The following is a 24,384-nucleotide window of genomic DNA, read 5'->3' as shown; positions in this document are numbered from 1 at the left end:
ATCCTTCCTTCCTTCCTTCCTTCCTTCCTTCCTTTCCTTCCTTCCTTCCTCCCTTCCTTCCCTTTCTTTTCTTCTTCCCTTCTTCCCTCTCTCCTTCCCTTCTCTCAATCAGCACATTAAGTTCCGTGACGTAAAGAGTCCAAAATGCACTAACTCCACTGTCATTGATGGATAAAATAGTTTGTTATAGAAATCTTGACATGATATACATTTTGAAGTTTACCTTTTAGGAATCTGTAAGGCAGAAGGACTCAGCATACTTGGGCTCAAGTACTGCCAAGCTCCACCACTTACTAGGCATTTGAGCTGGTGCCAGTCACTTTACTTTTCTATAACTTAGTTCCCTCATCTGTAAAGTGAGAAGGTTGGACTGGATTCATTCATTCAGTCAAACATTTACTAAGTGGTCAGAGGCCCTGCGAGGTGATGGTGGTAGTAGGGAGGGATGTAAGAGAAAAGGCTTGGGTTAGACAGGTCCCTATCTTTAGGTAACCTAGAGTCTTCTTAATGAAATACAATATAAACATACAAAGCATTACATGGTAAGTTTATTAGAGAAAAATAAAACAAGGTGTGCCTATGTGAAGGACTGAGATGAAGGTCTTCACCAACTTAGGGCATCAGGGAAGGAATGATGGAAGATGTGACATTTGACTGAGTTGGGCCTTAACGGTAGATGGTTAGATGACCTCTAGGTTGCTTCAAAGACATTTTATAGTTTTAAAAGAAGAACAAATTAAAAGGAATAAAATAAGTCAGAAAAAGATAAATGGAATTAATTGGGATGCTATCTGTATTAGATGAAATATAATGTATTACTCAAGACCAAGAAAAATAATAATTTTTTAAAAGTGGGGGGAGGGAACATTTAAACCAAACAGTGGTGAACATGTGGACATTCTGGAATGTCAAGACCAGAAGTTAAAGCAGAAAGGCTCATGATGGAGTTTTGATTTTGGTTATTTGTCCTCCAAGATGACCTTGGATCTTAAGAGTGTAGGCAGGAGTAGCCCTTCTGAAGAAAGCAAAACTGAGAACTGAGGGACCCTGAAAGAGAAAGAACAGTCAGGCCAGCTTGGAGTCTGGAACAATGGTTGGCATTGGCAGGGCCCATCTGTAACAAAGCCCACAGTACGGTCACAGCCAGACACTGCCAGTGGGTATTGCTGTAGGCAAAGCAGAAAGGTATCTAGAGTGGGGAGGCTGAAAAGGGGGCTTCCCTGGCTTATGAGAAAGTGAAAGTCTGAGGAGGAAAATCCAAAATAACAGTTTCTTATTTGGGGGAGGGAGAAAGAACCTAAAATTCAACCAGATATCTTGAAAGAGGAGCTCCAACCTACCCCCACTTTGAAAATGCAAAGTGTGTTTACCGAGTAAATAATTTAAGAAAGAATATACACTTGAAAGAAGACACCCATTGAAACAGCCAGGCTAAACTGCCTCAAGGCAAAAATTGGTGCATTTGCATGTTGCATTCTATTAAGTTAGCTCACTGTAGCTTTAAAAGAACGAAGAGTCAAATTAAAAGGAATGTGTGACTGAGACATCAAGGATTCTCCAAGTTTACATTATGAATCACAGTGCTGTTGATACAAGATGAATTAACCATTTACTTTGAGGCTGTATTCACTGAGTCCTGTGGAAAATACTGATCTCCATGTGGAACAGAGGAAGAAGCTAATCTTTTCATTGCTATACTCTGTCTCTCTCCTCCCTAAAAAACAAGCTCCTGTTGCTGGAAGAAGGCACTCTAGAAGACCTGCCCTGGTTTGGGCAGTTCAGCAGGGAAGAAGCTGCAGCAGTGGTTACCTATCCCCTCTGCACCTGGGAGTCCAACTCGTCTCGAGGGCCCGAGAACTAGCCAATCATGAGGTTCTTTCTGGTTTTGAGTCTATTACTTTTTCCAAGTCTGGAAAGAGCTGATACCTTTCCTTTTTTGTCTTTGAAAGCAAGGATGGCTACTCTTCGTTTGAAAAGCCTTTGACCCTCTTCCCTGGCATGTTTGGTCATAACACCTAACCTTTGACAGCAAAGTGTCCGAAGCTGCCCTGAGAGACATCCCTGCACAGATAAACCAAGTGCTTGGACATTTCATTTACTTTCAGCAAATTGCTCCCCCTCCTCCATGGCCCCTGGTTTCCAGATCAAGTCCCCCTTCTGAATATACACACTCCTCTGGCTTGAAAGCCCTACTGAGATGATATCCTCCATTTCTCTACTCCCCCAAATATCTGTGAACAAAGCCTGCTCCGTCCTTTTCTTCCTGAGTTAGAAATGCTACTTGTAGACAAGAAGCTATTTCAGCAGAAGCTTATTATCAAGCTTACATTAAGGATGCCGGCGGTGTCTAAACCCTTTTACAAGCTTGCATTCATTAGCTGCAGAGAGCACGACATCTATGCAGGTTCAACGCGATGTCTTGTACATGCCTTCCTGTCTGACTGACCAGCATTGAATAATGATGGCTTGCCATTTAGGGTCTGACAGCACCGTAGCGATTATCATGAAAATGAGCCATCCTGGGGACAGGTTATAAGCTTTGGGGCAAAAGAGTCAGTACACACTCCTCTCTGGGTGCTTACCTGAAAAGAAACAGTATCTAGGTACCAAACAAACTCAACAATGGGCATGGGTATATCCGCCATCAATCAGATTTACACATTAATTTCAATTTAGGATTTTCAAAGCAAGGTATTATTGCTTCAGTACAATTGCTGTGCTGATTCCAGTGTGCACTACCTGCAAACATGTTTCCAAGATCTTCTGTGACTTTATGGTTTAGGTGGGGCTGTTCACAAAACAATGGTCAAAATCAATGAGATGCTGTGGACAGAATGAAGTCCTTTAAATTTAGTCAACTGAGACCCAAGATGAAAATGAACACAATCGTTTACTTTTAGATCATATAATGTGCACTCTTGCTAGGTATATATACATGACTTATGAGAGGGCTCCTGGAGCTGACATATACCTAGTCCCAGGATAGCATGGTGGTCATTATGGCTCAATTTTATTTCTGATTATGCCTGATATTTTTGTATAGAATTGTATGTTCAGACCCAGTGATTTCTTTCATACCATCATTATCCTAGAGAGGGAAAGTGACACAGTGGGAAAAAAATCTTGGCCTTTCAGCCGATCAGGCCCTGACACTTACTAGTTGTGTGGTGACCTTGGGTAAGTGCTTGATTCTTTTGGGCCTCAATCCTCCCCTCTAACACAAGGAAGCGAGAGAAGGTGATCTTTAGGGTTCCTTTTACCTCTGAAGGTCTACTGTCTTCTCTAAAGTTCTGAGAAAAGAAACAGTGTGTTTTTGGGTCTTTGTCTCCCCAGCACAGGGCTTGGTGTCACAGAGAGGGCACATAATAAATGCCTGGAAGTGAATGGATAGTTTTCCATCTTACATGTGACTTCAATAATAATAACATTGAGGCTATCATTTATATAGCAGTTTAAGGTTTACAAACCACTTCACATAGTATGCTATTTCCTTTGATGCTGAGCAGGTGTCAGGCTGGGCACAAAGGCTTGATGACTTGCTAAAGGTCACATAATTATTAAGTAGCAGAATCAGGACATGGGTGCAAATCTTCTGACTCCCAAGTCCAAAATGGTTTCTTCTGTTCATCCACCTAGGGCTGGGCTTCTTTGTACACAGGTGCAATGAGAAGCAGCCTAAGTGGGGGCTTTGAAAGAAGCTGAAAGGTCTCTGGCAGAGGATCATGGACATTCCCCCACATTAGTTATGCCTTTGGGTTATGACACCAAAGGACCTGTTAAAATGCAAATGTTACCATAGCACATATTAAGCCATTAATTAGTCATTAATATCTAGCTCAAATTAGTTCATCAGGTTAGGTTAGAGCTCTGAGGGAATGGGAAACTGGGTAGAATTTTGATGCAGTTGGGGTGGGGGGTCTGCCCGCCCAGCTGGAAGGGGAACCACAGTAGGGGATTCTGAGCAGCTTGGTTGAAGACACTCAGCTCCCTATAGAGGAAACTGCAAGAATGAAGGAAGGGCAAAGGGATGAGGCAAACTCCACATAGTTTCCAAATTTGTGGAGAGCTAATTGGTCCACCCTCCCTCTCACCAAGTAGACTGCAAATCCACTTTATACAGAACAAAGACATGCTTAGTCCCTGCCCTCTAGGAGCTTACTGGTTTGGAAGGAAAAATCAGAACAACAAGGGAACAACTAAGGTTATAATTATAGCCACTCTAATCATGAGGCAATTTGTTCTGTGCCCATAATCCTGGATTTTCTGTGGTGTGACCTGGAGCAAGTCACTCCATGACACTCAGCATTTAAGTTTCCTCCTCAATAAAATGAGCCGACTCACCTACCCACAGGGGAAGGAGGATTAACTAATTAAAGATTATAAAGCATTTTGAAAAGGTAAAGCCCTTTTAATACACATACTAATACTACTCTCAGAGAGGGCTGAAAAGAAAATGCCAGCTCAGGAATGGTAAGAGTCATAAGCCCGCTCAGGCTCGGGGAAGTTGAGGTGTTTCATTTGGAGTGCTTAGCTGGGGGTGCAGAGCTGGCCCTTCGTTCTGTTGGGTGGGATACTCCCTCCCACAGATTGGCATCTGGGCTTTGACTTGCAGAAGCCTCCCCAGCAGGGCTGAACTTTCTCTCCAAGGTGGTAACAGCTACATCAAACAGGGGGGAAGAGGCATCCTATTGGCTGGAATTGATGATACCTTTTCAATCTGGGAAGGCAGCCAAGAAGACCTGTCAGAGACCACAACTAAGTCTGATAGGTTTTGATCAGGAATGTGTCATTCCATTATATCGTACATTGCCAAATGTGTATATCACATTTCAAGACAGATGCCATGGCTACTGTGGCCATTAGAGATGGACTTGAGCAGGGTGGCTTTGGACAAAGGTCTTTCACAGGATGGCCTTCAACATTGCATTCAGGTGGGCTGACTCAATCAAAGATCTTGGAAGCTGCTTATGGGCTAGGGATTCATAGATTTGTGGAATGTTAGAACTGGAAATGTCTAGTCCAATCTCCTCATTTTTCAGGGGAGGAAATGGAGAACCACAGAGGAGAAATCACATAACTAGATAATGACAAAGCTAAATAAAGAACCAAGGTCTTCTTGTTTTTAGCCCAACACTCTTTTTGCCATACCACAATACACTGATCATATTTGCTTGTTTTCAACCTGCACTTAAAAATGTAGTTGCCTTTGTGAATAGATAATATTTTTGGAGAAAACAAGAAACAGATTAGGAAAGATTCCACTGATTAGGCTACCACCAATCAATCATGTATTTACTAAGTACCTACTAATGTATAATATATCACCAGATGTCATCTATTCTACCTGTCCTTAAGGACCATCAAACATACCTTCCTACATGGGGAAAGAGATTTATGTAATTGCCAAAGACAGTCCATCTCAAAATTTAATAGCTCTTCCTGTCAAGAAGCAACAGGAGTGATTTAGGCTCAATATAAAGAAGTTTCTGGCAGGGCATAAATAATGAAAGGGATTTAGGAAGCAAGGGTGGGTATTACCTTTTTTGGGGGTGGGTAGAAGTGGCATCTGGACCTGTGATTTAATTAGTGTAGAAATTCTTACTATAGAAACTCCCTCTGTTGATATAAATGGGCAACTCATCAGTCATGCATAATCTTACAGAGCTGCCCCAAGCACTGGGAGGTGAAGTGACCAGCTTCATGGTCACAAAGCCAGTGAGCTGTCAGAGGTAGGTCTTCCTGCCTCCAAGGCTGACCCTCAATCCATTAAGCCACACTACCTTATTATGTATTGTTATTTCTTTAAAATGAACACTTTTGAACATATACTTAGTCTGCAATGGTTTATAATATTAACAATATTAATATTGATAAGAGATTCATGGGAGGTCCTTAAGCAGAGGCCAGATGATCACTTGTCAGTGACATAAAGGATTCTTGCTTAGGTATGTGTTGGACTAGGGAACCTTTGCAGTCTTCTCCAACTCTGAGATAATCTCAGGTTCACGTTTTTAGATCTGGAAGGGACTTTAGGGGTCATCTAGTATAACTTGTCATTTTGTAGAAGAAGAAATGAAGGTCCAAAGAATTTAAGTCACTTGCCCATGATCATACAGGTCACATAAATGGCAGAGCTGAGATTCAAACCCTGGTCCTCTGAATAAAGATCCAATATTCTTTCCACTGTATCACAATGTTAAACATAGTTCAATGTTTGAATGCAGTCTTTAGTGCATTATTAGAACTAAGTCCTATCAGTGCTAAATTCAGTGCTTTATTTTAGTCTCAAGTCAGACAACTCCAGAGGATTATCCATGGGTCCGTCCATTTCCTTGGTATTCAAACTGTTCTTTTAAACGGTCAATCCAGAAGTGTTGTTCTGCTATCATAGAAAATCTGAAAAATGTCCTGCAATTATGAAAAGTTGCCAGTTTATTAGCTCTATCAGGGTCAGAAAGCATGTCTTATTCTTTGTTTCTCTTCTAGTACCTAGTAGATACTTATAATTTGTTGAATTGAACTGAGTAGTTGAAACCAACTCAGTCCAGGTTGCAAAGCCCCTGAAGTGAGGTGGCAGTTTAAGGAACTTTATATATTTACTTCAAAGATGTGTAATTTAGTTGATGTGGGAACTCCCTCCACTGACAAGGATTTCAAACCCTCTATAATTTACTCTTTGAGAGTAACTATGGCCAAAAAACTTCATCCTCCTATAGCTGACCTGGTAATGAGCCTCTTGGAACTTAGCTAGGCTGGATCTTGGACGATAGAAGGACAGGCTGTCATTGAGCACATACCTGGAACCTTGACAGCTTGGTAAGATCTGCCAGAATTCACAGTCCACTGGCAAAACCTTTTGAGAAACACTTCCACTCCACAGTGTGGCATCAGCGTAGGCCTTTTGTGGAGGAAGAGGTACAATACACATTTATAATAATTTTCAATTAAGTAGCATGTTTCACTTGCTTTCTTCAGTCTCTAACAGTTGTGTATGTCCTTCAAATATTGTTGGTGATTTTATTAAACTATGCTAGCTTAACCCAAAGTTATCAACTGGTCCTCACTCAAAAGGCTATAATGGAGAAAGTATATTCTTCTCTAAATCTATTTCTGGGGCATCTTCAGAGTGGTTTTCCAACTCAATTCTCTGTAATTTTGGCATGTTGTGTTTGCACAAGTGTATGCATTTTAAAATATAGTACAATGAGTAAAGGTCTTAAGGGAAAAAAGTCTAGGTGTTCCATAGGATTTAATAAATTGAATTCTCTTAGTATAGCAGCTCTAGTATTGAACAGATAGAAAGACAATAGAGTGCAGAATCAGTTCTTTGTTAGCTAAGTAACCTAAGGAAAAGACAAAGGTGCCTGAGTTTACCCAACTATAAAATGGTAATAATTGTATTGGTCCCAAGCTTCCTCACAGTCTTTGTAAGCTCATGCCATTGTAACTGTGGTAAAAAGTGTGTTCTCCAAGTTCTAACAGCACCCCGACCCACAAAACCATAGTACTCAGGGCAATGGCTGTGCACTGGGTGAATGCTCAAGGAGCATCAACTGGATTGAACTGGTCACACGTTACAAAGAAAATGAAAGTTATGCCTATCAGTGATACCCAGAGCACAGGGCTTGTCAGCTAGACCTTCCAGGGGTCTTTTGCCTTTGGGCAGCCTAAATCATAGCATTCTTCTCCCTGACATCTTGCCTCTCTGGGGTTTAAGGTTTGAAAAAAGATTGCCAAGAGGACCACATGACAATGTCATCTTGGAGCTACCATCCTGAAATGAATATGGCTTCCAGATTTCCTACACAAATATCAAACAATGAAACTGAAATATCATCGTAAGAAAAAGCACCCAAATCACTGAATCATTCATTTCACCATGCCTTGACTCGCTTGTGACGCTTGCCAAATTAGTGGCAATTTAATAACACAGTTGTGGCTAGGGAATGGCCATGTTCCTTCTACCTCACCCCATGGGTAGTTGTAGATCTTTGTTCAGAGCATTTAAAACAATTGCCTTAACGAGGTTGACCTCTTTTGTAAAAGCTGAAGGCATACACAGTCAACATTTCTGCAAAAATGCTAGCTAGATCGTTACCAGGGCCACAGCCCTCCTTGAATGATAGCAAAGCATATTTGTGTGTGTATATATTTGGTTTTCAGACACTATAAAGAAAAGAAAACAATCAGAGCTGAGGCCATTTCTGAGATGGCTCTAAAAGGACCTACTCAGAGATGGATAAAAAATAATGAGAATCTTTCTGTCAGGAAAGATTTAGAAAATATCACTGGCATTATTAAAATTTAATTTTTTACTCGGCTTTTTGGTTCCCCTTTCCCAGTGATAATGAGCGGGACTGCACACCTACCTCCACATAGCTAGTACTTGTTTTGTGCAATAAATTCAGCCTTCCAGTCTGAAGACATTTCAGACAACAGTTTTGACTGCTATAGGCTTATTTTTCAACCTGTGCTGTGCTTTGAGTCTTCCTATAAAAACCAGTTCATGAGATAATTTTCCACAAGGCCGGTGGAACTAATAAAAATCAATTTTTGCCGAACTGGTTCAGAGAAATCCTGGGAATAGCCAAGGCAGAACAGCAAAAAAAAGAAGAAAAAAAAGATCAATGTATTCATTTAATAGTTTACCTGATAGAGAACTATCAAATTAGCTGACAGGAGACGCTCAGCTACAGTCATTTTCTTTTCAGCTTGTACAGTTCATTTTTCAAGGGGCCAGAAATATCTTTTCTTTCCAATGGCTGGAGACATTCCAGTATTAGAATTCTCCTTGTTGACTGAACGGTTGGTGAAAAGAGAGGATGGCAATATACTTATCAGACCCTAAATTAAAAGGGTAGCATCTATCCAGGGCTTTCAAAACCCTATTAAAGTAAGTCATCATTACCATTCTACAATGTGTGGGGAAGTTGGGTTTTATGGAAATGATTTGGGATCATCATATGCTGAGGTGGTGTTTGGGCCCCAAAATGATCTGAGGATGTAGTCTCTTTGAAGCTCTGAAACAGCAATGGTCTTCTGGGGGTAATGGCCAGAAGTTGTGGGCTTAAGAGTCAGAGGATCTGTGCTGGAACCCTGGTTCTCCTAATTCCTTAGCTGTAGGCAAGTCACTTTAGCTCTTTAGGGCTGAATTTTCTCTCCTATCGGAGGGGAAGGTTGGTTTTTATTTAGACTCACAATTTTGGCCGCAGGGGCAAAACAGATTAGGGCAAAATTATCAAAGTATGCAAGAGACAAAAGGCAAACAACATGAAAAGAATTTATAAGTCAATTTTTTTTGGAGGGGGGAAGGCAGGGCAATTGGGGCTAAGTGACTTGTCCAAGGTCACACAGCTAGTAAGTGTGTCAAGTGTCTGGGTCTGGATTTGAACTCAGGTGCTCCTGACTTCAGGGCTGTTGCCTCTATTCACTGTGCTACCTAGCTACCCCTATAAGTCAATTTTAAAGACAAATGAGACTGGAGGATACCCAGGATCCATGGGAGAACAGCATCCATGGGGGCGAGACAGAGACCCCAAAAGACCACAAAGACACTGCTCTGAAAACAACACCGATGAGAAGGGCAAGGACTCACCAAGCTTGTGGTTATTTTAACTTACTGTTGCTAATTAGGTGCTAGGTCTAGTCATTTCTATATGGCTGAAAGGGTATAAAAGCTGTCACTGCCCTCTAAATTTTGATGCTCTAGGACAAAGCACTATTTCCCTCAACTTAGTTCTGGCTCTTTTGTACTAGATGGTCTTTGAAATCCCTTCCAGCTTTAAATTCCATAATCTTCTATCACAATTTCTCATCTATGCAAGTGTAATTTAAAGTGTGCATTATTTGCATGACATGATAGGAGGTAAGGATTTGGGGTTTGCTCTTCTAATGCTCCAAAAGAGATGTCCAAAGAAAGAGTAGATGAGATATTTCTGCTTATATTTGTTACAACATAAATATTTCATTAAAACACAATTTAAAACTAGGTGAGTGGCTGCAGAGAGAAAAATAAAGTAAGTTCTCATTTATTCAGAATGTTTAAAGAATGGGAAAGGCAGTGTGCTATAGTGGAAAGATTGTTAGAAAGGGAGTTTCAAATTTCACCTCTGACACTAACTACTTGTATGACCTTAGGCATCTCATTCACCTTTAAGGTTTTAAATTGCCTCATGCATAAATAGAGATACTACCCCCTTATCCAACTTGCTTCGAAGAATACAAAATTCTATTCAAAAGGAAGATATGATTAACATCATCTTAATTATTTTGGCTAAGAGTTATAATATATGACACCTGACTATATTAAAATTTTTTCAAACTGTTAGTATAAAATTATCATCTTTTTGTGGATGACCCCACAATCTATATCTCCAACTGCAATCTTCTTTCCTCTGAGTTCTAGTCTCACATTTCTACTTGTGTGATGACTGCACCTGCATGTCCTACTGGTTTTTTTTTTTTGCTTTTTTTTTGGAGTGCAATTGGGGTGAAGTGACTTGCCCAAGGTCACATGGCTAGTTTTTGTGTTAAGTGCCTGAGGCCGGATTTGAACTCAGGTGCTCCTGACTCCAGGGCTGGTGTTCTACTCACTGCTCCACACAGCCGCCCCTGCATGTCCTACTGGTGCTGCAAAATTAGCACAAACAAAATCAAATTCATCAGCAAGCCTCCCCAAATATGCTACTCTCATCTTATTTCTGTTGTGGGTACCACTATTCATTTTTGCAATCACCCGGGCTCAAAACCACCTCAGTGTCATGTGTGACCCTCGTGCCCCATACTGAATCACTTGCCAAGTCCTGTGAAATGCCCACTATGATATCTGCCATATCCATTCCCTTTTTTTCATTCCAATTGTGACCACATTGGAGAGGCAAGTGAGAGCCAGATTGTAGAGGGTTTTTAAATGACAGGCTGAGGATTTTGCTTTTTATCCTACAGATATAGGGAAACAGTGAAGATTTCTGAGAAGAGAGATGACGTAGTCAATTTGTGTTTCAGGACTATGAATTTGGGCCTCTTTATTCACCTCCCAATCTAGCCAAACTGACTCACTTCCAATTCCTTTACCATACACAAACCTTCCATGTCTTTGCAAAAGTTGTCCCCTTGTGATGCCATCCCCCCTTACTTCCTTCTTGTAGACTTCCTTGCTTATTTCAAAGTATAACTCAGAAAGAGGACCTCTGTGTTCCAAAGCATTTGTAGTAGCTTTTTAAAATAGTAGTAAAAAACTGGAAACTAAGGGGGCACTCATCACCTGGAAATGATTGAACAAATTATGGTATAAGAATGTAATGGATTATTGTTCAGTCAGAAGTGATGAAAGAGATGACTTTAGAGAAACCTGGGAAGGCTTATATGAACTGATGCAGTATGAAGTGAGCAGAACTTAGAATGTAATCTATGTGCTAAAAACAGTATAAGGACAAACAACTTCGGAAAACTGAGAACTCTGAGGAATATATTGACCAATAATTATTCCACAGGCTCTCAGAGTTAAACAGAAGAATCTACATTTAATGCTATAGGCAATAGTGAGACACAGGAATCTATTGCATAGGTGAGTGACAAGGCCAGATTAGTGTTTGAGGAAAATCACTTTGGTAGTAATGTGGAGGTTAGGGTTAAAGTGGGGAGAAACTTGGCGCAGGGAGAATGATTAGGAGGCCATTTCAATTTTCCAGGTGACAGATGATAAGGGCCTGAACTAAGGCTGTGGCTGTGTGAATAGGGAGGTTGTAGAGGTAGAGGTAGCAGTGGCAAGATGAAGCAACAGTTTGGACATGTGGGGTGAGCAAGAGGGAAGAGTACAGAATAAACACCATGGCTACCAATTTGGAGGCCTGAAGAATGGTGAACATATTGCTCTGCATTTGGTAGCATATGATAATAACGATAATGATAATGATGATATTACTACTACTACTAGGCAATGATATTGCCCTTACAGGTTTATAAGATGTCCTCCTCACAACTATCTTATCCAAGTATGATTATCTCCATTTTACAGATGGGAAAGTTGACACTCAAAAAGGTAACGTGACTTGTCCATGTTCACAGAACTATTAAGTATGGGAGTTGGATGTGAATCCGGGTTTCCAAGTCCAGTATACTCTGTTGTTCTTTCCAGGACAGCACACTGCTTTTCATTGCCTAAGTGTTTGCTGAAGTGAAAATAAGATACAGTTAACACTAAGACTAAACCAAACATAGCTCATTTGCATTTTGCTATGACTCAGAATGAGCTTCTGGGTCATGCAAAACATTGGAGTCATCAGTCCAAACATCAGTTAGCCTGTAAAACAAATTCCAGTTATTTGAACTATGCAGTTTGGATTCTTACTGCATGGGAGTCTGCTTAGAGCCCACTTTAATTCTTAAAGCAGACGAGATGGGGTAAAGACAAACACAGCTTGTCTTCTTTTTTTTTTTTTTTTGCTTTTTGGAGGGCAATTGGGGTTAAGTGACTTGCCCAAGGTCACAGGGCTAGTAAGTGTGTGAAGTGTCTGAGGCTGGATTTGAACTCAGGTCCTCCTGACTCCAGGGCTGGTGCTCTATTCACTGCACCACTTAGCCGCCCTGAAGCTTGTCTTCTTGATGGGCAGGGGTTTGCTTATGTCTTTGCCTTGTCCACCTAGAATGTAAGCCACTGTGGGGCAAGGATTAAAAGACCTGTAAAGTATCTTCTGGATCTGCATGAAATGAATGAGATGACAACAGTGATTGGGAAGTCTGATATAATGAATGGCCTATCTTTCTCCCTGCCTGAACTCTTACCAAAGCCCCTGACTGATAGTGAAGCAGATGAGAATCACATTGGTTGGTAACCAAGACCCATTTTAGATTTCAAGCACTGACACTAGGAAGGCTTGTTTATTAATTTACAAAGCATCCAATGTGATTTGTTGCATCAGCGTCATTTTATGCCTTTGGTATGATGTTTTGGCCATTTCCAAAGAAGAAGCAGAAAAGTGCCTGAGCACAGGACTTCATAGGCATTTGGCAAAGTACTGCCACAGATATATTATAATACATCTGGAGATTACCCTAGGGCCAAATAAAACATTGGTCAATATACAGAAACTCAGAATGTATAAAACTCTGCAGCTAAAGGGAGCTGGTTCATAACGCCTGTCCATACCATCAGATGCTAACATGGAATGCCGACACTTCAGCTTAAATCAAGACAAGGACCCATGACATCAATGCTGCCTTTCAGCAGATCACAAACAAGCACAAATCTGGGTTTCTTGTACTAATTGGGGAGGTTTCTAATTTACTTATGCTATCTGCCTGATATGGAGCTAATCTTCCCTCAGTGAACTCCTAATGCTGTCTGAAATAATCCGCTTACTGCTGGTCTGTCTTCCGTACTTTACATCAAATACTATGAGTTCTCAAGCCAGAGCCAAAGCAGGAAGTAGTTATACTTGTGCTCAGGTCCCACTGTCACCATGTTCCGGACAATTATTGGCAGATGCCACTACAGACACATGTAGTTTAGGCTTTGAATATGTCAGAGGATGAAGTATGGGCTAAACAGCACTAATTAACGGCTAAAAGCATAATCTGATAGCTGTTTTGAAAAAACAGAAACAGATAATTTTGCTTCCTCAGACAGGCAAAATATTTCAGGGTATTCATCCAACCAATGTAATTATTATTGTCAACATTCAAACTTGCTATAAAAATATTTTTTTTGCTAAATCCAGAGACACTCTGTGAACCCATATATACATTTAATGACATGGGTCAAAGACTTAATTGATATGGGTAGAGCAGTCAGTTTCAGCATGTCATTTTCCTTTCGTTATTTGGTTTGTATATTTAAGAGGTACACAAAGAATTTTAGTGAATGGAATCCTTTATATTTCATTAGCACATGATATATGAATGCAGAGCATTCAGGTGGAATTCCATTCTGGTTTAAAGAAAAATAATAAGCAGAATGTAAGTTGCTTAAGGGGTTTATTGCTTTCTTCTCTGCCTGGCACAGTGCTTTACCCATAGCAAATGCTTAACCAATCAATCGATCAACATTTACTAAGTACTCACTATATCCCAGGCACAGTGCTAAGTGCTACAGCTAAAAAAAAGAGGCAAAAGACAAGTCCCTTAATTCAAGGAGCTTACAATCTAATGGAGGAGACAACATGCTGACAAATATATATATATATATATATATATATATATATATACATATAAAGCAAGACATGTACAAGATAAACAGGAAATAACTAAAAAAGGAAATGCACTGAAACTGAGGGGTTTAAATGGAAAGGCTTCTTGTAGATGGTGGGATTTAAGTTGGGACTTAAAGGAAGCCAGGGAGGTCAGTAGTTGGGAGTGGAGGAAGGAGAGCACTCAGGCATGGAAAGCAGCCAGAGAAAAAGCCCAAGTTGAGACGAGGGTCTTGTTTTTGTAGAATAGCCAGGAGGCCAGTGTCATTGGATGGAAGAACCTGCCTGTTTCAGGGAGTAAGGGGTAAGAAGACTGGAAAAGGTAGAAAGGGGCTAGGATATGAAGGACTTTATCCTTGAATACTTCATAAAGTATTTTGTATTTGTTTCTGGGAGAAATAGGGAGCCACTGGAGCTTACTGAGTAGAGAGGGGTAGCATAACTGGGCCTGCATTTTAGGAATATAACCTGGTTTGAACTGAATAAAAGAAATTTGTGGAAGTACTGAGGCAGAGTGGAAAACATGATAAAAATAATAATAGTAACTACAGTAGTAGTTGATATTTAAGGTTTGCAAAGCACTCCACAAATATAATTTCATTGAATTCTTACAATAGCCCAGATAGTAGTACTATGATCATCCCTGTATCATAGATGAGTCTGAGAGAGGTTAAGTGACTTGTCTAGGACAACACAGCTAGTAAATATTTGAAGCAGTATTTGAATTCAGACCTTCCTGATTCTAAGGAATCCTCCTGTACTTTCTACATCACTGACTCAGAGGTAAGAGAGCTGGATTACAGATTTAGCTCTGTCTCTAGCTGCATGATATTGGACAAGACACAAGTTCTATGAGATTTAGTTTCCTTATGTGACAAGGCTGTGCTGTATATACTAAACACCCTTTTAATTTCAGTTGTATACCTGGGGATGGCAGTGGGGTGTTACAGAAAGAGTACCAGGCTGAGAGGCGAGAGGCCTGGGTTGTAATCTGGACTCTGTCATTAAATTGCAATGTGACCCTTAGCAAGTCACTTCATCTCTGTGAATCTCAGTTTCCTCATTTGTAAAATGAAGTTGTTAGATGAGATGAGGTCTAACTCCTAACAGTTTTACCATTATATGATTCCTAACCCGAAAGTTGCTTTTATTGTAAGCATAACTAAATGCAAAAGCCAGCAATGGTGGATCCCTTTCCCTCTCTCAAATCTTCCCTCCATCTAAACAGAAAGCATACTTCAAAATATTTTTTTTTATCACATTTTTAGAGGTTACTGAAGGGGGAAAAAGTTATACTGTTTAATCTGACTTTATTGGAGTTTGCTCTTTTATTAGAGAACAGACCCAGAACACTGATCAGTTAGGTATACGTGTCCAAAAGGAAAGGGGGAGGGGGGGGAGAAAAGAAAAAAGAGGCTGCCTTCAAGGGCCTTGTGGAAATGTAGAAAACAAGCAGCGATATAGTCCTTTGCCAAACACTGTCATAAATTTTTTATTTGGCAGCTAACATTCTCACTAGTTTTCTTGGCAGCAATTGGGACCTTTAGCAAGAAAGGTGCAGGAGAAAAATACCTTGTTTAGAGATGTTTTCAACACTTTCTGGGATTTTTCTGAACTTCTGCCTCCAGCACATTTTTACAACTACAGTCTCCAATCACCTGATGAGTGGGTGGTGGTTTTCAAACTTTTTTTTTTTTTAAATATAGACAGCTGCTTACTAGCCCTCTCTGGCCTTCTGCTGAGAATATCTTTCTCATTTTCTTTTTGGTGCTATATATTCCAGAGATACTCTTTTTTGTCTGGACAAAAAACTGAAAATCGTATTGGGATGTACCTTTTATTGGGTCTGATTCTACCTATATCATATTGCCAGATGATAGAGATAAGTGGAGAGGCAACATGATAACAGCTATGGCATTTTTCTTTCTTTCTTTGGTTGGCCTTCCCAAAACAGGACTAGTGCTACTCCTGGGCCACTTAGTGGGTAGGAGATGACAAGAACCATGAGATGCATTTCAGCCTAGGATTTCCTCAGCCAAATATTGGGAATGAGGATTATTGACCCACGTAGTAAGTAACACCATGCCCTTTGGATAATACATAGTTTTAAGTGCTAACCACGACAATTACAACATTCCCTACACCAGGAATGTGGGAACATTTATATATATATATATATATATATATATATATATATATATATATAAATATACACACACATATATATACACATATATGTGTATATGCATACTTATATGTATACACACACGTACATGGCCAACACTATGGTCTTTCATACTTGCCAAGTCTGTAGACTGGTAATAACCAAGGAAGAACAAATTATTAGATAAGGAGATAAACAGTGCATGTTTAGGTGTGTTTCAAAATGGCAGACAGTGCCAGAGAGGGGAGATAAACCTAAAAGTTGTCCCAGAATGAAGATGTAAGGGAAGAAAAAGAATATAGCTCTACTGAAAAACCTAAAGAACCCCAAACAATACCAAATGGAAGTTACTTATCTGAAAGGGGAGTTTTAAAAAGTCCTTAAAGTACAATGAAATCAGATTAGTGGGGACCAACAGTTACAGTTTTATGGTTCCAGTTAGAAGTATAATATAGCATTCCCCCTCCCCCCCCCAAAATTATCTGGCAGCAGAGCCAAGACCCTATTAGATAGGTCCTCAAAGAGATCTGCTGACCCTGCAGCAATCATCATTTGAGCATAAACTCATGGAGTGTGGGTGGACACTTTGGGGTACCAATATTACTCCTAGGTAAATCTCACAGGCTCACTCTACATGTCACATTGTGACCAACATCCCATTCTCTGTCTTGTGTTCCATTCCACCTGATTTTGGTGGGGGAAGAAAAGATTTGATTATGTCATGGGTATTGAAATGAAATAAGTAAAAATAGGACTTGTATTTAGGGTTAGAGTTCTTTCTTTTGCACAAGCTTGTCGTATAGAACAATGGAGAGAGCAAAACCAGACATGAACATGATCCCAAAGGGACAAACGCAGATCTGGCTAAATATTGGGTTTGCCATCATATAAAACACACACATTTGTTCATTCTGTAACATGAATGACTTTTAATATGTCCAGAGCATAATTCTGGATAAAAGCAAGGCAGATGTGGTTTTGAAGACCCTGTTCTTCTTCTTGTCTTATTTTACATTTTTTGTTTCTAAGAAAGAGAAGGATGTATGTGGGGGAAATTTATAAAGTTAAAAAAAAGACAAAGATTCAAAAAAAAAACTTTGTGATTATCCTCTTAGAATTCCCTTGATTTTGGTTAGAGTAAGAGTATGAGAAGTGTGTTAGGATTGGGAAGTATCTATTTTTACTCCCAAACTTGACCTCTTGGGAGGTAGGGAGGGTTTGGTTAGCTATTTGCTGACAAGAAAGAAGGCTTTTGTGAATAGCCCATATATACCATTGGCTCACTTTAAAAAGTGTCAAGTGCTATTTTAGGAGATGTGGTTGAATGAGCCAAATTAGAACGTTGACTTATTGACCAATTTAGCAATAAAACATTAGAGTTTACAATTAAGGCTACTCTGTTTATTCCAAGAGAGTTTGTCAACATTCTGCAAGTATATTTCTGTCATAATAAACTTGAGAAATGGTCAAGAGCATTATTTTTTACTGCTGAAGTAGAAATTGCGGTGCCCATCAGAACATTGAAATTTGAGCTATTATCACAGAAGCAGCCCCTTTCCTGTGAAGAGTAGAAGCTGGGTGTAGCTAAAGTAGTGTATAATAGGTTTATTTTCATTCACAAAACAGGAATCACTAAAGGGCCCCAAAGTAAATCTAGCGTAAGAAATGTACTGGCAGATTTGCTACAGATGTGGGTTGTGACACGTATGCAAGGAATCTGCTATTAATCACATGTGAAGATTTCTAACATTATAGAGTACAATTCAGACAACCATTAAGTTCAAGGTCTGAACAGATAGAAAAAAAAGAACTCCTGACAAAAGAGGGGATTATTGTACCCATGTTTGTGATTATGTTTAAACGTATCCCTTAAAAAGATCTCATTCATTCATTTCTCCCTCATTCGCCCCATTTTATTTCAAGGTTGGTTTGGCTTTTGTTCAGTGATTTCCACTGTGACATGGATGACAGTTCTTGGGGAAAGTGCAGCTCTTGAGCTCTCTCATTTGCTGGACTATGACAGGAATGTTCCTGTTAGGAATTTGTTTGGGAAGGCTTAGACTCCGTGGATGACAGGAAATAGAAGAGAGCAAGGTACAAATGTTCCAAACATCTCCTTCACCTAGACTCTTCTGCCCCTTTGTCAGCATGTCATTGAGCCTTAACTCGATGGTGGAGATGGCTATGGTAATTATACCACGGAAATGCACTGCTCTGACAAAGTAATCAATCAAATGATTTCTCACAATTTCATTTCACCCCCCCCCTCAAATTTTCCTTACCTCCAAAACCAGCTGGACATTATATTACTGGAGTTGTTGAAAGGGCGTAACACTAACCATGAAGCCAAAGGCCACTCAAACTATGCAATGCATAAATTTTTATTGTTTGTTCAGTATTGAAATCTCATTAGGGCTCATAACTCATCTGTACACTGTGGACATTTACATCTGCTGATCATGAGAACACTGGAGGAATGTACACCTTTGGCTAACTTGTTATGTATATTCTTAAAGGAAGACCATGTGTGTGTGTATGTGTGTGTTTGTGTGTGTGTGTGAGCACGCATGCACACCCCCATGTACATGTATCTATTCATGTTTTAGGCACTAACAGAGCTGCCAGTTAAATGTCCCTTTCCAAAACCATTTCCAACATGAATTGTAAATGTCCCTGAGTTATTTTCATTTTGGCAGCTTCCAGGCAAAGACTCACTGCTCTTAGAATATGGCTTAATCAATGTTGGAAAATTCTCTTCATTGAACAGTTGGTCCTAATGCAGTTCTGTTACCTTAATTATACCAGAATTATCCTAAACATTATATACCCTTCATTCAACTTTATAATAATTTTATCTTTAATTTTGGCCTCCAAAACCCTCAAGACAGAAAAGACACACAAAACTAGCTCTAATAACAAAGATGCCCATGTTTGCACAGTTTGTCCTTACGACTAACTTTCCTAGAGACTTTCATGCTTTCTATATTGGCAATGTTTCCATACACACATACACACGCACACACACACCCATGTGCACAGCCATATAGACACACAGATGGCTCATAGCAAGTCCATGAACCCCAAGGCAATCTCTAAACTACTCAGAATGTCACATGCACACAGGAATGTAATCGTTTTAAGCATGAGCTATGGCAGCAGCTGAAAGGGTCTTCTACTTAGCAGAGATGAAGAACACTATGATGAAAACTCCAGAGGGAATTTAGGTAGGCCAAATGTAATTCCCCAGTCTGACATTTGGCTTGGACATCCGACTTAACAGCCTTACTATAATTCCCGCGGATGGCAGTGACACCTTCTGATGAGAGTCTTGTCAACTACAAGCTGCTTTTTAGTGGAACTTCACTAATGCATTGTGATGGGAAAAATCCAATACAGATGTTTTCACTCAGAGGGCCTTGGAAATTCTAAAAGTCCTATCTTCTCTTCCAGTGGAAAGTGCAAGCACTTCCCTGAGGACAAAAGAAACCATCAGGTTGTAATGTTGGGTCAAGAGTGATCCAAGGGGCGTTATACTCAACTTTTTCTAATATCCTTTTTTTGGGGGACAGTGGGGTTGGGTTAGGGGACAGGTCCAGACCTATGATTTCATTGGTACAAGAAATTCATAGTGAGAAAATCTGTTCTACCAATGCAGATCAGCAACTACTTTACAATTTATAGTCTTAGATTAGAGTTTCTTAGCCCCCCCCTTTTTTTTTTTTGAGTCATGGACCCCTTTGGTAGTCTGGTGAAATCTATGAATCTTTTCTCAAAATAAGATTTTTAAATGCATAAAACAAAACATAAGATATTACAAAGGAAACCAATTTTATTGAAATAAACATACATTTCCCCCCAACTCAAGTTCACAGATTTCTTGAAATCTATCTGAAGACTCCTTGGGGGTCTGTAGACCCCAAGTTAAGAATCTCTGTCTTAGATGATTGCTTGGAGCACTAAGGGATTCAGGTTCAGGTTCACGTGAACAGGATAGGTCAATATAAGGACTTTCCCGATTCAAAGGCGGGTTATTTAACCATTATATTTCACTGCCTCTCTCCAATGTACTTTTAGGATAAGCCCAAGACCTGACAGGAAACAAGACTTAGGCTGCTGTTGTCAGGACTGCTTCCAGGCAGTGACATCAGGGAAGGTCTGGGAAGCTTCGGAATAGATACTCCTTAAGTGGAAGGCCTCCCACCCCCCACTGGGCTCTTTTAACAAGTGTGACAAATGGTAAACATGAAGTTACTTTTTAATGTGATTTTCAAGGCTTTAAAAAGATTTATTCTGGAAATAATTTGCATAAATCTCAAACACACAGCAAACTGCAAACAAAATGGTTCCTTCTCCCTGAGAAAATTTAAAAAACAAAACAAACAAAAAAAGCCTAAGTTGAAGGAGCTACTCATGGACTCTGTCAATTACCTATAATTCTACATATACATATGGTTTGCAATGACATAATTATTATAGGTGAATCAGAACTAAGAAATTGCCATTAGCAAAAAGCTAGTTTTTGAAAAGTGGCTCAGTCAATAAACATTGATTAAGTATTCACTATGCTGTGCTAAATAAACACTTTGGATACAAAGAATGGCAAAAGGCAGGCCCCACCCTTGAGGAGCCAGAACTTTTAATAAGACATACAACTTTCACATGGGGGATTTGCCTTTCTGAAAAACACTGTCACACTGGATAGCATATGAAAATCAGAACTCCCTGTTTTTCTACTTCCTGGGGCCTTATTCTTCACCTGTTGCTGCCTGAAATCTTTTAAAAGGTGCCTTTTCTTAGATTATTATGATCCATTAAAAACAAAAAAAGGATATACATGGAAAGGGAGTTCATACTTAAAAATATAGCTAGATGTAGTATACTTACATCATATATTGCAAGACACTTCTTCCCCAAACTACCCTATTTGCACTCAAAAATTTTCATTTCTAAATAACTTTGAGAATAAAATTCCAATTTGCTTAATATTTCTTTAACCAATGTAAATACTGTTATATTTTCTGAAAATGGCCCTTTGTTCAATAAACTATCCAAGTTCATAACTTCATATATATCTCTATCTAATCCATCTTTGTATTTATCTATTTGACTTTCGTATTTATCTTTGATTGTAGCTGCAAACTCAGATTAGTTCTAGTCTCACAGAAAACCAACAGATCATTTTTAAGTTTTCCCTAGATGGTTTTCCTTTGGGAAAATGGGTGACTGGACTGCTGGGTCAGTTTTGGACATACCAGATTTTGTGAAAAAGTCGAAACAAGTCTAGTTCCTCTCATTTTGGTTACATTTTAAAATGTCAGTTAACAGACAAAGACAACCCAACTATAAAGGAGAAAGAATAGGAGGCCTCACCTGGACGTATCTGTGGTCCTACTCAAGTTGTTTTCTCTGTAGTATTTTAAAAGTTGGCAGCACTTCAAACAATGCCATGGCATCTTAGTGTGGTGGAAAAAACAATGGATTTAGAGTCAAGGGATTTGAGTTGGAGTCCTAACTGTGACAGGGAGATTAGCTCTGTAACTCTGGATAAGTCACAAACTTGGGAAGGGTCAGTTTCCTTATTTGCAAATTGGATATACTTATACTATCTAATTCACAGGGTTGTTTTGAGGAAAGCACTTTATAAGCTTCAAAGCACTATAAATGTGAGATCTTATTATTTTTACTCCTGTGTCAAAATAAGGAACTAAGGTCTTCCAAAAAAAAAGACCGCCCCTCCCCCCAAAACCAGCCACTTGCCCTGTCATATCAGACACCACTTACTTTAACTTCTTGAGCATCCACCAAGTACATATTGCTATTATTTTCAACTGTTTATCTCCTCGTAGGTTCCATTCAACATGATTTTGACTGAGATGGACACTTAGAAGAGTGAATAATACTTAAACTATTTGGCTTTCAGTGCTGGAAATCTCTGGATGATACAATGGGAATAATAACCAAAAGAACTGAAAATCTGTGTATTCTTTGGTGTTTTTTCTCCTTTGCTTAAAATGTGAGGTTTCCACAGTCACCTCAAACAACAACAAAAAAAACTTGTACAAGAATGTGAAGGCTTCCAGCAAATCCACTTAGTCTTCCTCAGGTTGGTCATAACTCTACCTACCTTCTCTTGCATACTTCTATCCTCAACTATTAGGTCACCTCGATTTGTCAAGAAGTGTTTGGATCACAGAGCATCCTAAGCATACTAGACAAGAATCTCTTTATTTAAATGAAAAAAATATTTAAGAAACCAGTTACTTGTATAGCCCTGTGAAGCTGGGGGTGGGGGGAAAGACCCACCTTTGCTCACATGTGTTTCTAAAATAATAACAATAATAATAGTATTTTAAGATTTGCAAAGTATTTTATGCACATTTTCTCATTTGTTCCTCACAATAGCCTTATGAGGCAGGTGATATTATTGCTCCCATTTTATTGGTGTGGAAACTGAGATAGAAAGAGATTAGGCAACTTACTCAGAAACACAGCTAGTAAATGTCTGAGGCAAGATTTGAACCCAAGTCTTCCTGACTCCAAGTCCAGAGCTCTTACCAGTACGCCACCTAGCTCTAAGTAAAACTTGTGGAAGAAATGCTACCTGACTGGATTATTTTATACTTTTTACCAATAACTTCCATAGAGCCTGAGAGAAACGTTAGGGTAGTTTAAGAGGGTTTTGTTTTATTATTATTATTTTTTTTAGCTCAAAAGCTTTCTCCTCCTGATCTTGTGCCATAGATTCGTCAAAGAATTTTTCAGAAAAGTTTTTTTTTTTAAAGCTGTCATTCTTGGAACCCCTAAGATTCAGGTCTTTCAGAATAGAACCTTCTAGGCAGCAGGTAAGAAATTTAGATTCAAATATAAATTCGCTCCCATTTGGAAATGCTGTAATTTGTGGACAACATTTTGCATTTTACCACAGTTTGGATTTATTCAAAATTGTAGCCAATCTCTTATTCAGAGAACTGAATAGCAGAATTAATAGCAAAGGAGGAGCCTCAGAAGAGAAATTAAAATCACTTCAGGGAGCAGCTTGACTTTATTAAAAACCTTCTGGAGTCCTTTAATCACTGCTAGAGAGACAACACATGCTAGGAAAACCATGGTCCAGGCTCACTTCAATGGCTCAATGATTTAAGTGGCACATAGGAATACTCCCTTCACCTGTTCAGATCACACAAAAATCTTCCTCTGATACCTCATCATGGTATGAAGGTGATGCTGGATCGTCAAAGGCTAGACTGGGGAAGAAGTGTATATTTTAGCAGATCCTAGTAAACTGGAATGACTTTGAGCGTAGGCACTGGGACAAATGGCCTGTGTGCCATCTAAGGACCTGCCTAGTTAAATAGAGAGAAGTTCAGAACAACAAGGGCTAGTATTAATAGAGCACTTTAGGGTTTGCAAAGTGCTTTACAAACATTATTTCATTTAATCCTCACAACTCTGTGAGGAAGGAAGTACTTTCCCATTTTATAGATGAGGAAACTGAGGCAGATGGAGACCAAGTGACTTGCTCAGAGTCATACATCTAGCTAGTGTGTGGTCATATGTGGTCACCACATATGAATTCAGGTCTTCTGAGTCCAGGTCTAGTGGACTATGTCTACTAGCCACCTTAGACTGGCCACTTGACGATAATTTTTTTGTTCTACTGACCCAGTGACTGCTGCCCCAACTACGAGGAAGGACCAAGGAATTGTCATTTACCTTGTACCAACCTTGAATTTATAGTTCCCACTCTACTTCTTGCTCATGGATTGATAATCAAATCAACACTGCTATTCTTTTTTTGTTTGTTTTTGTTTTTTTTGGGAGGGCAATCAGGGTTAAGTGACTTACCCAAGGTCACACGACTAGTTTTTGTGTTAAGTGTCTGAGGCCACATTTGAACTCGGGTCTTCCTGACTCCAGGGCCGGTGCTCTATTCACTGTGCCACCTAGCCACCCCAAACATTGCTATTCTTACAGTGAAAGATGGGAAAGTCTACTGCCCTTTGACTCCAATCAGAATGTCAGCTGCCTGGGTTA

At 39.6% G+C, this 24,384-nt stretch overlaps 2 protein-coding genes across 5 annotated transcripts in view; both read right to left on the bottom strand.

The window, feature by feature from the left end:
* The window catches only part of TCF7L2 (transcription factor 7 like 2), a 460,229-nt gene extending 441,294 nt beyond the window's left edge, over window positions 1–18,935 (bottom strand). The window contains exon 1 of the mRNA XM_069098962.1: window positions 18,924–18,935. The gene's annotated coding sequence lies outside the window, so the exon portion shown is untranslated. The remainder of the gene's footprint in view (window positions 1–18,923) is intronic.
* The window catches only part of VTI1A (vesicle transport through interaction with t-SNAREs 1A), a 417,207-nt gene that overhangs the window by 5,826 nt on the left and 386,997 nt on the right, over window positions 1–24,384 (bottom strand). The window lies entirely within an intron of this gene.

Source organism: Petaurus breviceps, unplaced genomic scaffold (assembly GCF_028583685.1).
Source record: "Petaurus breviceps papuanus isolate PSGF00001 unplaced genomic scaffold, PetGlider_PUasm1.0 37, whole genome shotgun sequence".
In the NCBI taxonomy this organism is placed as follows: domain Eukaryota; kingdom Metazoa; phylum Chordata; class Mammalia; order Diprotodontia; family Petauridae; genus Petaurus; species Petaurus breviceps.
Note: the sequence above shows the minus strand (reverse complement) of the source record. Positions and strands in the feature narration are given on the sequence as shown.